The following is a 16,159-nucleotide window of genomic DNA, read 5'->3' on the forward strand; positions in this document are numbered from 1 at the left end:
AATAACAGTGGTGAAAGTGGGCATCCTGGCCTTGTTCCAAATCTTCAAGAAAAGGCATTTAGTTTTTCCCCATTCAGTATGATACTTGCTGTGAGTCTGTCATATATGGCTTTTATTGTGTTGAGGTAAGTTCCTTCTATACCAAGTTTTTTGAGAGTTTTATCATGAATGGATATTCCATTTTATTGAATGCTTTTTCAGCATCAATTGAAATGATCATATGGTTTTTGTCCTTCTTTCTGTTATACGATGTATTACATTGATTGATTTGTATATGTTGAACCACCCTTGCATCCCTGGGATGAATTCCACTTGATCATGATGAATAATCTTTTTAACGTGCTGTTGAATTTGGTTTGCTAGTATTTTGTTGAGGATTTTCTATGTTCTGTCACTATGGATTTGCCTATTCTGAACATTTCATATAAATAGAATAATAGAATGTGTGACCTTTTGTGTCTGGGTTTGTCACTTACCATAATGATTCATCTTATCGCAGAAATCAGTTACTTCATTATTTTTAAGGGCAGAATAATATTCTATTGTATGGTTAGACCACAGGTTGTTTATCTATTCATCAGTTGATGGGCATTTGGATTATTTCCAATTTATGGATATTATGAATGCCGCTGTGAACAACTGTGGACAAGTTTTTGTATGGGCATATGTTTTCTTTCCTCTGTCTGCTAAAATATGCTATTAAGCCCTATCAGTGAATTTTTCATTTCAGTTACTGTCCTTTTCAACTCCGGAATATCTATTTGGTTTCTTTTTGCAACTTCTATATTTCTATTGATATTCTCTATTTGGCAAGCCATCATTCTCATATTTCCCTTTAGTTCTTGGGACATGGTTTCCTTAGCCCATTGAACGTATTTTAAATAGATGATTTGAAGTCTTTTTCTAGTAATACCAGTATCTTCTCTTCCTCAGGGACAGTTTCTATTGATTGTCTTTTTTCCTGTGTATGGGCCATATTTTCTTGTTCCTTTGCATGCCTCATAATATTTTGTTGGAAACTACACATTTTAAATAATATGTTGTAATTTGGCAACTGTGGAAATCAGATTCTTACTTCCCTCTGGGGTTTGTTGTTTTTGTGCATTTCTTAAGTGACTTTTCTGAATGAATTCTGTAAAATCTGTATTATTAATTATATTTGGCCATTGAAGTCTCTTCTCAGTTACCTTGACAGTAAGCAAATGATTGGATAGAGATTTCTTAAACTCTTGCAATAACTGAGCCTCCATCTCTTTGCCAAGGGACTCTATTGTCTGTGTGCATTGGGGCATGCTTTCTAAACTCACCCAGTCAGTTGGCAACTCTGTCTTAGCTTTCACTTCTTACTTGTACAGGATCTCAAGGTCAGCTCAAGGTGGGAACTTAGGACCCTCTCAGGTCCTTCCTGACCATATGCACAGCCCTAGGCATATGCAAAGGCAGGCCTATGCATGTGTGTGGCCTAGACTCCCAGGAACATGTCAGAACTTTTTAAAGATCCTATGGACATCTCATGCCTCAGATTTTCCTTTTAAGTTTTTTTTGTTTAGCCTGTTGTTTACCCCAATTATCTGTCTAGAGAAGCCACAAATTTAATCAATTGCCTCTAATTGTTTTTAACAAACACCCCCAGGAAAAAGCCTTTCTGCACTATGTGGGCTTTGTGTCAGTTCAAGTAAAGACAGCCTTTTAAGTGGGGTCTTCCAGGCAACCATTTGACAGGTCAAATGATGACAGTTCTCTGGAAATGAGGCCTTGAAGGAGCTTCGACCCCATCAGGCCCCTCTAGTGGCTGTCAGCCTGCTGATTTTTGCTATGATTTAGGCTGTTAATTTTCAAAGCTGCTTAAGAGCTGGAGAGCATGAGATGGAAATAGGGCAAATTAAAATGCCACAACACTTGCTGCCCTTACCAAAATCTTGCTGTTTTTCTTTAATAAATGCTCCATAGATTTCTGCAAGAATTTGATTAACTTTCAGAGTTCTGAGTTGATTCTGAAAATTTTTGCCAGTTTTCTCCTGAATTTTTGGAAGTTCTAACTCTGTCATTTTCACTGGTGTCACCTTATCATATGTTTTTGAATTTTGATTTACAGGCTCATTTTGAGTGGGAGGGCACTTTCTCTCTCCCTGCATTCCTCCATGTCTAGCAGTTATGTGGCTGTCTCTGCCCAGCAACCTCTTGAGACCCTTAGTTCAGAACCAGGTCTTACATTAGCAGTCTGGGGTTCTAACCCAGTAGTGACATTGGGGATATTGCAGGTACTTTTATCAAGTCAACAGGCTGATTAATGTCACGGTTGTAAGGATTTATCCTCCCCCTATATCCCTAAACTTGCAGTTTCATATGAGATGAAACTCAGAACTATCAGCAGGCTTTTCCAGCTTCTTTTTGAGAGCGGAAGGTACTCATTTGAACTCCTCATTTGGAGCAGTGAGCCTGGCTCTAGGCTGTTAACTCTTTGTTGCACCCTAGGATCCAAATTCCCACTCTCTCTGTTTGCTTCCCAACCTTGAGCCCAGGAATCTCACTGTGACAGCCCCTTCTTCCCACTTTTATTTCCAGTCCATGGAGATTATTCTCTTGTTTCTGAGCAGGTCTATGCCTTTTTAATTTTCCCTTTTTATATTTTGTTTACTGTTGCTATGTGTTTGGTGCAAGTAAGCTGGGGGTCATAGGGGTAGGCAAAGCATGAACAAACAATGTCATCTTGACTACATGTTGTATAAGATCTGTCATCATTTAAAATTTTAAATTATTTTTCAACCCGAGACAGTATCTATTGACTTTCTGCCCTGATAGATGAGAAAATTAGCCTAAAATGATTAAAAAATGACAATACATATCTATATCATGCTTGCACACTGGGGGGCAGTACTTCTGAGTATGTTTCTCTGACAAAACTACGTCTGCTGCTTTCAAAAGGTTATAAATACACCCAGCATTTATCTTGATTTACATTCTAGAAAAACACAGGAAGAAGGCACCAATCACCACAACAAGGAATTTTTCCTTTTCTTTTGTCAAGCATGTTTTATGAGGGTGAAGAAGTGGCTCTGTGAAGGATAGAAATAATTCCCAGAAAAACCATGATTCCATCCAATTATAATACTTGTATGCATACATATGAGCCTGGATGAAAAACTTTAATGCCCAACTGAGTAAAACTTCACTAACTAGGAGTATAAGGAATAGATTAGCCTGATGCAATTTGACCAAGTTTTACTGAACTGTTACAAGGTACAACTTCTTGTGCTAGGCATTGAGGGGATTACACAAGTGAGTGAAAACCATTTCTATTCTCTAGGGGAGCAGAAAGGAAGCAAAATAACTTGAAGGCATACAGTGTGGTCTGTGCGGGCTTGATGTCCTTCAGTGAAGTTGTTTCTGAGTACAGGCCTGAGGATCGGGTGATTCCTAGGCACCTGAATGTTTAAGAACAACCTTCTCCGTTCTGTTGAAGACCCCACCATAAGGAAAAAGTTAGTGGCTTTATATGAAATTATCCCATTGGCTTTTTATGGATCAAGTCACTGTTCCAAAAATGGAAATAATAGTAATCCATTGGCTAGAGACATAGCTCTGAAGGGTGGAGGAATTCAATTATTTTAATGTTGACATCTGGGCATGGGGTGGGGGCAGATATAGTTCCAGAAAAATCTCTAACAAACAAATAACATCAAACTTTCTCTTGAGTTTGTGGGTTCTCTGCAGTTAAGGGGTGAGCTCCTAGAGAAGAGCGTGGGACACGCCTCCATGGGCAGATGGGTGGTGCTGGCCTGGGGGTCAGGAGACCAGCTTTGTGGGCTCTCATACGCAGCCTCTAATCTGGCTCTTCCAACCCCCTGCATACTAGGGCCAGCATTGTCTTTATAGAACAGAGTCTAACACAGCCATTCACCTGTCTGAAACATTTCCATGGTTGTCCACTGTCTTTGAGATAAAGTCCAAATTCTGTAACCTCCATAAAAGGCCCCGTATGGTCTGGATCCAACTGTCCTCTTTCATCACTCGCCCTCCACCCCAGACTTGGCCCTGGACATACCAGTTGCTTGCAGGCCTGTGAATTCATCCATCTTCTAAGCCTGAATCTATGCTATGCCCCGTACCTGGAAATGTATCCCTGCCCTTCCCTCCTCCAGCAAGTCTTCCCTTGCATAAGAGTGACGAACGGCGAGTATTGGCTATGACAATTCTGGAAGCATATGACAGAGACCAAATAACAGTAGCTCACATTAAATGCTAGTTAATTTCTTTCTCAACTAAAAGTCCTAGTTAGTATGAAGCCTCTGCTTTACAAAGCCGTCTGTAGTGTAGACGTCTTCGATATTGTTCTATATCCTGAGGATGACATAGTCTCTATCTCTGTTGTCCAAGGTGGTTCTCTGTTTGTCACTGAGACAAACAGACAAAAAGTCACCGTTATAAGGGAAGGCTTCCGGGAAGAAGAGCAGAGAAGAGTCTCCAACATGGAGAGGACAGGTGAGCAGGAAGGGCAGGTGTCCCTCCTTCAAGGGCATGACCTGGAAGTTGCACACATCACTTTCACTCACTCCCCATTAGCCAGAGCTGACTCATGTGGGCACACCCAGCCGCAAAGAAGGTGGGGAATGTAGTTTTCATTCTGGGAAGCCTCTATTTTTATGAGAGAAAAGGGGAAAACTGACATTGGGGAATGGCTAGATATGTGTGATAGCTGTGAGAACAGAAAGGACAGACAGGATGGGTGAAGATGAAGAACTAACCACTCAAACAAGGGAAAAGGTGACATCAAAGATGGACAAATGGCAAGGAGTGTTGAAGACATGAGGAGCAGGAGCCAGGTGACAAGGAACTAGAAAACATTCTCACATCCGTGCTTTTACTCATGTAAGTCTTCCTGTATGAAATGTCCCAACATTTCTTTCCTGATCTCTCCAGGCCCAATTTACACTTGATTTCCTTCAGGAGGCCTCTCCCGACAACTCCAGTCTTTCTCTGGACTGGATACAAAGTCTCTGTGTGGGCTACTAACTGGGCCAAGTGACTCTAATCTTTTATTGATGCCTCTTATGAACAGTTACTTTATATACCTATCTCATTTTTTCCCCACCACGCCCTTGTTAGACTTTTAGGGTTTCATTAAAAATCACTTCTCCCTCCCCTTCGGAAATGGGGACTAACTGAGAAGTACGATCCAAGAGGCTGGCTAATGGAGATCAATGTTAGCTTTTTATTGATAAAACGATTGGAGAGCATGGCTTCATACTTGTGGTCGAGGGGCTGGCTATTAACCTTCTCTACGCCCAGTACAGACCTTGGAACAGCCCAGCAGGGGGAAGCTTGGGCTTCACTGTCACCCACCCTACTCAGGACTCCCGCATAGCGCTGGTGTGGACAAAGCAGATGAAAGGAGGAAACACCCCCAGTCTCACAACCACTGAGACCCCCGGCTAACTCCTTCATACCCTCTCTGCCGGGCAGAAAGGGAAGGGGCGGGGCAGGAGGCCAGGAGTGTTACTCTTTTGGCGTTCCGCCCACACGGAAACCTGAGGCAAGAGGAAGGAAGGTTCCGCCATAATAATCCCTAACGGGAGGAATTGTTTTGCCCATGTTATAGGCAAGGAAAAAAGCACCTTGAGAAGAACCGTGACTTATTAGGGTCACTGACATGTCACCTAAATATTAAGTGGCAGAGAATTGTGAAACCAAATCTGTCTAGCTCCACGCCCTGGCCTTTAGTCACGAGCCCCAGTAGCTTGTAAGCTCTCTGAAAAAAAGTGTAACAATAAAACATGTCCACTTTCCCAGCAGTGATGGCAAAATGTCTACTTATTAAAAGACTCATGGCAGAAAGTTTGATTAAAGACTCCAGATTCTGGTCTATGTATGTTGCTGCTTTGTCCTTGTCTCAAGTTCAGCCAATTTCTTTACCCGGACAATTCCGCCGGGAGCAGGAACCAATGTTGTTGCCTCCGGACCTTTTCAACTCTCTGCCTCTGGATGTTCCTTTGTTGGGTTTATAGTTGGAGGCACTTTCTTGGATTTTTTTGAAATCCACTTTCTCCCTTGAGCCTCCTACTCGAGGGAAGGACCAGGTAGTGAAGAGACTCAACTAAGGGCAGAGTCGATTATGGACCCATGGGTGGTCCAGGCTGGTGGTTAAGTTGGCAACCCTTCAATGAATATCCTCAAATATTTGTCCAACATGTATTTCAAGAGGGTAGAGAGAGACTGGATTTATGTTAATAAAAATTGTACGGAAAAAGAAATTCACTAATAATTAATCTCCTCAGGCAGAAGTGGTGTCAATATTCAGAAAAATGCCTGCCAAACATTTCCCTTTTTTCTGTCGTCCTTATACTGTCTTCAGCTTTCTTTTGCAATTTACTAAACTGTACAACTTTTAGGCAGGTATATTAAATGCTTTTATATTTAAATTATGCAACAACTCACTTGATCCCACTAAACAGCCGTACTCCATGGAATACACCTTTACAAAATCGCAGGCCACCATGACCTGCCCACTAGAGGAGACAGGGCTATGCTTGGGAGGAACATTTTATTTTTATTTTCCACTGGAGGGCGCTGTCTACCTTGGTGGAAGTGGAACCATGTTTCATTTCACTAGTTTATTCTAGCAATTTTTCAGCTCCCATCATGAATTTGTGCCCTGGGCAGTTGTCCAGCAGTCCCCTCCTTCGTCTGGCTTTAATCCCACAGGGCAGTAGTGTCAGGGCTCAGATGAGACCCCAGTCAGTCTGATTTCTACTGAGCTGGGCCACTACACTCAAAGAGCTCTCATCGCCCTGAAAAAGGACAATTTTTTATGTCCAGTGCCAGGCCCTACCCCAGCCTCACCCCCTATGTATGTATCTATTACACAACCCTATACTATAAATTTCCCTGACTTTGCATCCTTTGCCTTTGAAAAAACATAAACTGGGCATCTTTCATATAGAACCTACTTCCTAGGTCACAACTTCTACCTCTGGATCCATTGCCCCATGATCTCCCAAGTTGTCAGCACGTGGCTGTAAAGTAGGGCTTCTCCAGCTTTAATGTGCAAAGGAATCACCTGGCATCTTCTAAACATTCAGATTCTGCTCGTGTGCTGTGTGTGCTTCGAGCTCCCCTGCTGAGAGCAGCCTGGCTGGGCAGGGGCTCCTTGGGGACCGCTACTCCGGCCCTGGAGGTGCAGCCACCTGCCTCCCAAGGCCGGGCAGCCCTGCACCCTGCCTGGGCCCCCTCCAGTGGCCAACTGGCTGTGCCCCATCCTGGCAGCCAGGGCCGCTGACCGCTCAGCCACCAGCTCACTCCCTGGCTCACCTGCTGTCTTCCCTCTGTCCCCACACCAGCTCCTGCCCCTGGAGCCGAGGACAAGGACTGCAGGTCCAGGGCAATGCAACAGCACATTCAGGAATCCAGGGCCCTGACTCCCACCCACTTGCCTCCTGAGGCCCTGGTAAGGAGGGGCAGGCAGGGCTGTCCTCAAAGTCCCAGATGAAGCTACCAGCTTCGGCCCAAAAACCAGGAGGGGGACACAGCTGGGGTGGGGGGAACCAGTTTGAAATACAGCTACCCCCAAGGCCGTATCCTTAAGTGAAGGACCAAGCCAGGCCTCAGGGTGACTGTGATCAGGACTGAGGGGTGGACAAGGTGGCCCGAGTGTGGCTCCCCAGAACCCAAGGCCTCTCGACCACCCAGGTGCCCGCCATGACGACACTCAGGTGGCAGTGACCCCGTCACTGTACAAGACATTTTCTCCTGCTGAGCAGAAGGCATCATCCCCTGCAAACTACCTCTTCCCACGACCTCTTTCTTCCCTGGTACCAAAAAGAACCCTGTACCTCCTCCTCCTCCTCTCCCCTGCCAGCGCAGTGGCCTCGGTCTTGGAAACCGAAGGGAGAAGGTCTGGCCCCCGTGGGGGGCTCTCCTTCCCTCCTCCCGCCCCGCCGTCAGCACCGGCCCTCTGCGAGGTTTGATACTTGAACGCCCCCTGCCCTGTGCCTTGGACCTGGGCAGAGCTCCGAGGAGGAAACAGCACAACTCACGGTTTGAGCTGGGGGTGGTCTTAGCAAGGCCCCTGTCCACACCCCTCCCAACCTTCTCAAAAGAGGCCTGTCGCCTCTCGGGTGACTTGGAAACTCCTGGACGATTCCATTCTAACTTATTTTGACGTGTATACAGACCAACTGTTTAGAAATTCCACTTGTGCAAAGCCCTACTGTGTTTTTATGTTCCTGTTTAAAAGAGAAGTTTACTTAGCAATAATTATAAATAAATGAATATTCTTTAGCGAGAAAAAAAAAAAAATCGCAGTGGGGCCTGAGATTCTGCATTTCTGACAAGCCCCGAGTGGTGTCACTGCTGGTTGATTTCAAATAACTAGACTTTACCTTTTTGTCTCATTCAGGAGTTTTCCCACTCAGTTTTGCATATGGGGGTACAGCCCCCGTCCATACGGGCAAGGATGGAGGCTGGTCAATATCCACCTAGAGCTTCACCTCTTACTTTGTCTTCATAAGCAGCTCCTGCGGGACCCTCTCCCTGGCTCTGCTCCATCTCATCTATTCCTCTCCCCCTCGTTGGCAACCATGAAGCATTGTGTTGGCACTTGTGTCTGCCACATCTGTCCCCTGAGTTGTCTTTTGCTGTCATACAAAGTAATTTCTTTTCATTTTCTCTGATCCCTCCTTTTCATTGAGACCCTCGATCAGGGGACAACGAATGACACAATAATGGCAATGACAGGTGTCACCTGTGCATAAAGCACTCTAATACCCACAAGACAATACACGGAGAGGCTGTGGGCCAGGGCTCCACAGTCGGCCTGCCTGTGTTCAAATTCTGTCTCTGCTACTTCCCAGCTGAGTGGCCTTGGGTAAGTTACTTAATCTCTCTGTGTCTTAGTTTCCTCATTCGCCAAATGTGTCTAATGCTGCTTTATAAGGTCCTTGTGAGGATTACATGAGATAATGTGTGTGAGGCACTTAGAACAGGCCTGACACATAGTAGGTGATTGGTAATAGTAGAAATGTTATATTCCTCAATCCTATGAGGCAAGTGAATTATTATTCCCATTTTAAAGATGAGGAACCCAAGGCCGAGTGAGGAGAAATGACTTGCACTCAACAGCCTACAGCAAGGTTGGCACAGCAGGAAATCAACTCTGACTCCAAGTCCAGTGCTCACTGCATCCTCTCCATGCTTCTGAATGTGGAGTTTTATTACCACCAACTCACAGCTCTGAGTGTGACTGTTTTCCCAGCATCCTGTGATCTTTTCTTCTCTCTTTCCTTCCAATGGAGCTTTTCCAGCTGGGGTGATTCATGGATCTGGGCCCGCATGGCTCCCATTAACTTCAAGGAAAATCATAAGGCAAAACCCACATCAATCAAGTCTCCAGATTACTCATCCATCTTCGCAGGTGACACATGGATTAAGACGAAAGTGGAGTGAAGCGGGTATCATAGGATAACTATTTAGATTTATGAAAATTGTGTAAGACCTTACACCAAGTCCCCAAATGGAAGCTTGCTCTGTTTTCACAGCATGGTTAAACTTAAGGGATAAGAGACAGAATGTCACAACAGAAAGACTTTGAAGCCTGAAGTCCGAGGGGCTGGGACTGCCAGCTTCACTATTTGCTAGACTTGTGATTTTGAATAAGCCCTTTAACCCCTTAGAATCTATTTTCTCATTTTATTCTTCATCCTTCCAACAAACCAGAGAGTTGGTTATTATCCCCATTTTACAGATGTGGAAATCGAGATACAGAGAAGGTAAGTGACTTGCCCAGGGGGACATGACTACCAAGGGATGAAGCAGGGCTTCAGACCCCTATCTCTGAGTCCAGAAACCTATGTCTAGAACCACTCTATCTCATAAATGAAATGGCAAGGCTAAATGCACCAGGCACTGAGTAGGAGCTTAATAAACCTTTACTGAATCTGAATTTGGAGGACAAAACTCGAGTCTCATTAATCCCTATTCTTTATAGTACCATTATACCTGGTAAGCTCTCAATTAATAGGAGTTAAGTTGCATTATTCCCCAGTGGAAATGGTTCTGTTTTTATTTAATGATTTGCTTAGATGCATTTTAATATGCAGACCACAATGCTGCTTGTACAATATCTTCTGGACTGCGAGGCGCGGGCATTCATTATTTTATGAGACGCATATGTCATGCATAGCACAAGCCCTTTTCTTAAACCAACACAACATGCAAATAGAAATTTCATGTAAAATCACATTCAGACAGTCTCAAAGTAGAAACAGATGTCTGAAAAATATGAACGCCAGGCTTATTAAATATTTTATCATCAAATATTTCATACATTTCAAAAATGTCATCTGTGAAAACACAGAAATACCGCCTCAGGAGAACCAAAATATTTAATCACTTTCAAGAAATTCTTAAAAATAAGTCTTCACCTCAGAACTATTCCAGGCAGAGAACAAATTTCCAGGTGCTGCAAGCTATATTTATTATATTTTCATCAAAATCAGTAACCTAGATGAAGGAGATACAGTAATCAGTAAGGTCATTATTAGGTAAGATAATGACTTCTGAATGAATTCTCTCATTAATCTCATTACAAAATGGTAATGGTACCTGACTAATCATGCCAGAGGGGAGAGCTGTGCTGAATCAGAGCAAAATTAAGGCTCTAATCCCAGAGCTGCCCCCGCCGTTTCTTCTCGAGAGCCCCACTCGGGGTTTGGGGACCGAGTCGAAGTTCCTCTGATGGGGTGCACGGCTGATCTGAAGGCTGGGGCGCCCTGTGTGGAGAGGGGCAGAGTGAGAGCCCTGAGCAGCAGCAGTCAGGGAAACTGGCCTCTTCCTGCTTCTGTCGCCTACTTCCAGGGGTGCCCTTGGACAGGTCATGCCTTTCTCCGGAGTCCATTTCCGGTTTCTCCGACTTTGTTCCCAGCTTCCACCCTTGCCCCTCGTGCAGAGTCCAGTGGCAGCCGGCAGGGCCCTTAAACACATACGCGAGGTCACCCCATTCTCAGCAATGGCGGCCCATCTCACCCAGGGCGGGGTCCAGATCCCCGCATGGACCACACCCCGTGTCATCCGCCTCCGTCGCCTTTCTGACCTCGTCTCCTACCATCCTCCCCGCCACTTGCTTCGCTGTTCCTTGAACACACCGGGTATGCCCTCGCTGTTCCTTCTGCGGGGACTGTCCCCGCCCCCCACTCCATGTATCCACATGACCTCCTCACCCCTTCCAGGTCTTTGCTCCAACGTCCCCTTCAGTAAGGCCTACCCTAACCACCATTCTGAGCACTTGGAACTCTCCGTCCGCATTCCAGTCTACGTTGTCTTTCTCCACATCCTTACTGCCTTCCAACACACTCTAGAATTTATTCAGTTTCTTGTCTGTTTGCCTCCCCCACCCCTGCTGCCCCCACTGGAATGTAAGTTCCACAGGGCTAGGATCTTTGTAGACTCGTATATACGCCTGGTGCGTAGGAGCTGTGCAATAACTCTTGGGTGATGTGGGATTTATCATAGGCTTGCGGGTGCCCAACCTTGCTGGGCACTAAGGCAGGAACCCCAGTGCATGAGACAGATGACCAGGGATGACTGAAGTGTACGTTCACTGCAGCGAGGCCCCTCCATGGGTGGGGCTGGCTTTGCTTTTCCATCTTGTTAGAAGTCAGAGCCTCATCAATCCCCTTATTTCCGTGAGAACTGGCCTGAGAACGCACATGCCGGGTGGCAGTGTCTGGAGGGAGAGAAATCTCAACAGCCAGGAGAGAGGGACCAAACAGAGTAAGATGGAATGGACAGACACAAAAAGGGTGCCTTGTCCCGGCTCCAACCCCAGTGGACGGGCGCAGGTTGGGGTGACGGGGCTCCACAGGGACAGGCATGCAGAAACCTCAGGGTTCTCAGCAGATGGGGATTCCAACTGCTTGACTAGATTCTTCATGACCAAAATAAGACAGGTGACAATCTCACGCGAGCCCTCACTGGTCAAGCCCATCGGATCAGGGCTGCGGTCTCACTCTTTGTTTATACTGGTGTTTGCAAAGGGGGAATGCAGCATGGTGGGTGCTCATTAAATGCTCAATGAGTTAAGCTCTGAATTAACACTTCAATGTGTTTGTTTCTATGTGCCCCATTTTACAGAGGGGGCAATAATAAGCTGCCCAGCTCTAGGAGTCTAGAAACCATATCACTTAAGGGACAATGAAAACACAAGGGGATGTTTATCCTGAATAACAGAAGGCAGGTGAAAATAAGCCCCATCTTCAATACCTGCAGGACCAGCATGTGAAAGCTGGATTACTTTTATTTTACGTGGCTTTAGAGCAGGGACTGCAGGTAAGTGACCCAAGTGCCACCACATATCCCTTCCAACCCAATGGCAAACATCCCTAATTGATCATGAATACTTTCCTATAGAGCCAGTTCGAGCCTCAGAATCCTTCTCAACACTATGCTCCAAACTCCCTACCCAAATTGAATAGAGCTGAAATAGAAGTGTGATAGTTTGTCTAGAATACAGAACTACATTAATGATTGAAAAGCCATTACCATTAAGAAAAAACATTTTGTTAGAAGCAAAGATGGAGTAAGTTTCCCTGGGGGTGAGGGCATCTCATCACTGCTCAAGGAGAGGCTGCTCCTTCTTTTCCGTGATGGCGTCCAGTGGAAGGACAGCATCTGGGTCCTCACTGGTATGTGGTGGATGCATTTCCAGTGTCAAGAGTTCAGACTTACAGTTTTATCTCACAAGGCACCTTAACAGCTAAGGACAGTCACTAGTGCTCAAGAACAAGAGGCACAAGGCACTTCAATACAGTGAACAGTGCTCTGGAAATACCTCATGGTTGCTCCCAGGAAGTTCTGCCATTTTCCCCTGCTAACCAGGTCTCTTCTTCAATGACTCTTGCTGACACTACATTCCCTGAGTTTTGGCTCACATGCCATTTAATGTCCAGATCCAGTGGTTCATCCTGTAGCCTCCCTGCTTTGGCTCCCTTTGCCTATGGTGAGCTCATACCCTGGCAACCTCAGCTGTGTTCCCCGCCTGGGTATATGGGAAATTCTGTTCCCCTATGTGATACACAGGAGGAACTGTGCTCTCTCTGCCTAATCATATTGTACCACATTAGAATTCCTTCCAGCTGCCCACGTTGGTACAGGGGTGCCCTATTAAGGTGCTGTCTCCCAGAGTAATGAAAGGTAAAGCCAGGCATAAATGCACTTTGCTTCAGCCCTCAACCTGTAATATATCTGAGACCTTTCTACCACCTGTTCCTTCCCAGCCCCCATCCTGGGATTTCCACTCTAAAAGAGAGCCAGGACACTTGAGTCTCTTCTTGGTACATTTCCACCTCTTTCCCCTTCTTCCCTGTCCTTCCACTTTCTCTCTGATGGGAACTTATCGATACCCTTCATCTTCTCTATAATACAAAAAATTCCATAATCTGAGACCACCAGGCTCTGTTCTCAATAGTAAAGGAGCATTTAGAATTTAAAGAGCTTTAGTCTTTCTCAACAAAGCCTATCTTTCTAGCTTCAAAACTCTAGTCTGATTTAAGATAGAACGATGGCTTATAGGTGGTACCCAACCCTCTTCCTGAAGAAATAAAGATCATTGATTTAATGGACGGAGAGTCACGGGACAACATGACTCACAGTGACGGAAAAACACATTATTTTCTATCTCAAAAAGTTTTTTGTGGAATAACCAGAATTCACAAAAAGATTTGTGTTCAAGGGTGTTTATTAGGTAGCATTATTTGTCATTAAATTAAAATTGGAAACAAATTGAAAGTCCGACAAAAGGGGATTAGTTAATTTGGCATTTTAAATGACATAGAATATTGTTCATCTAAATAGGTAAAATTTTATGATATATTATAAGGTGAAGAAAGCACATCACAAAATAGTGTATTCAGTATGATTACATTTTATAAAGAAGCACATATCTGTCTATCTCTGGATGATAAAATGAGTGATTTTTAAAATTTTCTTTGTGCTTTTTCATATTTTCCAAATTACTGTTGAACATCTGTTAGTTTTGTGGTCAGAAATAAATAATAAATGCTCTGTTATCTGGAGAAGAAGATACATACAAGTGATCCCATGATGGGGATGGTGAGGGCACAGAGGACACTGTGACCATTTTAGCCTCTCTGAGTGTGAGAGATTCTGGTTCTGTGATCCCCCAACTTTGGCTTCTGGCCCCATGTTGTGATGAGAGGGTGGAAGGGTCTTCTCCAGGCTTGGTGGCTCCCAAGCCCCTGGACAATGGCCAGTTATCCCACCAGCACGGAAAGTGCCCGCTCCCCATGAAGTCTTCCCACCATAGAAACACTTCAATTTATTAAAGAATCATGGTGCCAAGAGAGCTTTCTGCCTGTGCTCAAATCTTGAGAACCCTGGAGTTTCAATCTTTTATGAAATAGTTTTTCATTTTCTCCTTCTTTTCTAAGGGCTTTTACAAGCCACTGAGTGGTTCTTTGTACATCAATTTTTAATCTTGTTAAGGTTTTTATTTCCACTTGACCAATCCTCAGTTCATAAATAACACATCAAAAATTTGCTCCAATTCCTTCTGTAGGTTTTGTTTGTTTGCAATTGTTTTAAAACGGTCTATTGAGAAGGAAGAAAGCGGTGACCACATCACTGTGTGCCCATGTCCTTCCCCTGAATATAAACTTTCTATGGCTCCCTATTGCCATCCAGAGGTAGACCACACTTCTCTGCACGGCACTCAAGGCCTGCCATGACCTGGTCCAACCATGCTTTTTAGCTCAGCTCCTCTCCTCGTTCTCCCAACACACCCAGAATCCAGGAACAACTGCTGTTCCAGAACATTCCACTTTCCAGGCTTCCTGCCTCTGCTCCCCCCACGTCCTCTATGGGGAGTGCTTAAGAAGACTGAAAGTGACTTTGATTTAGTTTCTGTATAGTTCTGTATAGTTCTTTCTGAGTTGTGTCTCAGTTTCAGACTTACTAAGTTTGCCTGGTTCCTGTGTAGCTATGGTTGTAGCTTAACAAAACTCTGGACTTGAGATCAGACAGATGTGTGTTTGGATTACACTCTGTGGTATTGATCAAGAATTGATAGCTTTATTTATTTATTTATTTATAAAATGGAGAGAATAATGCCCACATAACAGATAAGTTATAAGAATCAAATACAATTGCACATGTAAAAGTGCTGATCAATGAGCCTGGCATACAGTGGGACTTCAATAATAGTGAAATCTGGCTCTTAGGCAATATTAGCATATCTGATTGCTCAAGTGTGTTTGAGCAATGTACTCACCACCTAGATTCAACAGTTATTAACATTTGGCCATAGGCTGGGTGGAGTGGCTCACGCCTGTAATCCTAGCACTCTGGGAGGCGGAGGTGGGAGGTATTGCTTGAGCTCAGGAGTTCGAGACCAGCCTGAGCAAGAGCGAGATCCTGTCTCTGCTGAAAATAGAAAAATAAGCCGGGCATGGTGGTGTGCATCTGTTAGTCCAAGCTACTCCGGAGGCTGAGGCAGGAGGATTGCTGGAGCCCAGGAGTTCCAGGTTGCTGTGAGCGAGGCTGATGCCATGGCACTCTACCCAGGGTGACAGAGTGAGACTCTGTCTCAAAAGAAAGAAAAATTTTTTTGGCCATATATGCTTTATCTACCTATCTCTATCTGTTCATCTAGCCCTCTATTATCTACCTATCTATCTATATCTATTTGTCTATCTAGATCTATATAACCATCTCTCTCTCTGGCTGAAGCACTTGAAAGAATTTGCAGACACAATAATTCTTCAACTCTCATGCATCTCTCAAGCACAAATAAGAACATTCTCTCTTATATAACCCAATGCCACTTTGTATCTAAGAATATTAACAATAATTCTATATTATCATCTAATATCCAGTCCTCATTAAAATTTCCCAGTTGTCCCTATAAGTGTCTTTTATAGTTTGCCCCCAATGAAGATCCCGTCAAGGTTCACATATTGCATTTTGTTGTTACATCTTTTTTGTCTCTTTTAATCTAAAACATCTCTCACATAGGCCTTTGTTGGCTTTTGGAAATATTAGGTACCCTGTTATAGAATGTTCCACATTTTGGAGTTTTCTGATTGTTTCCTTGTGGTATAATTTAACGTTTTCCTCTATCTCTTGTATTTTTCATCAACTGGTTGGCATA

This window comes from Propithecus coquereli, unplaced genomic scaffold (genome assembly GCF_000956105.1).
Source record: "Propithecus coquereli isolate 6110/MARCELLA unplaced genomic scaffold, Pcoq_1.0 Scaffold163, whole genome shotgun sequence".
Taxonomy (NCBI): Eukaryota; Metazoa; Chordata; class Mammalia; order Primates; family Indriidae; genus Propithecus; species Propithecus coquereli.